We start from the raw sequence: 1,139 nt of genomic DNA on the forward strand, positions 1-1,139 counted from the left end.
CATAAAAAGAAGAATTGTTATGAAAAGCAAAGAAAATCATCGAAGTAGTTCATGGCCAGGATTTCCTTAAGTGAAGAGACTATGAAGCCTGTGGCTCAAACAGGTACATGAAAAGATGCTCAACATTACCCATCATCAGGGAAATACAAATCAAAACCACAGTGAGATACCACCACGCATCTATTAAAATGGCTATTACCAAAGAGACAAGAGATCTGCATTGGTAAGGATTAAAGAAAAGGGAATCCTGGTGCAGGGTTGGTGAGAACATAAATTGGTACCACCACTACGGAAAACAGTGTGGAGGTGCCCAAAAAACTAACAAGAGAGCCACCAAAGGATCCAGCAATCCCACTCCTGGGTATACATTATAAGGACATGAAATCACTAAATCAAAAAGATAGCTGCACTCTCATGTTTATTGCAGCACTATTCACAATAGCCCGACGTGGAAAGAACCTAAGTGTCCATCAGCAGATGAGGGGATAAAGAAAATGAGATATATATATATATAAAAGAAGGAAATCCTGCCATTTGTGACAACAGGTATACACCTTGGGGGCATAATGCTATGTGAAATGAAAAAGCTGAACTCATGGAAACAGAAAGTAGAATGGTAGTTGCCAAGGCCTGGAGGTAGGGGAAATGGGCAAATGTTGGTCAAAGGAAACAAACTTCCAATGATAAGAGGAATGAGTTCTGGGAATCTAATGTAGCACACGATGAATATAGTCAATAATACTGTATTATATACTTGAAAGTTGCTAATAGAGTAGATTTAAATGTTCTCACCACATACAAAAAATAATGTGAGGTGATGGAGATAACTAACCTCATGATGGTAATCATTTTCCAATATATTCCTGTATCAAATCATCAGGCTATACACCTTAAACTTACACAATGTAATACATCAATGATATCTCAGTTACGCTGGGGTTGTGGGACGGAGAGAGAGAGAGAGAGAGAGAGAGAGAACAGGTCTTTAATAGTGCTTTGTGGTTTGCTGGGGGAAGAGATACCAGGATGCCAAGTGTGGGTGGTAGGCGTAGAAAGCATGAAGAAAAAGACTTTATTGTTTCTTTGTAAGATTTTTTTGCATCACTCTTATATGACCAACATCAAAACATTAAAAAATT

The sequence above is a fragment of the Eschrichtius robustus genome, chromosome 12, assembly GCF_028021215.1.
Source record: "Eschrichtius robustus isolate mEscRob2 chromosome 12, mEscRob2.pri, whole genome shotgun sequence".
In the NCBI taxonomy this organism is placed as follows: Eukaryota; Metazoa; Chordata; class Mammalia; order Artiodactyla; family Eschrichtiidae; genus Eschrichtius; species Eschrichtius robustus.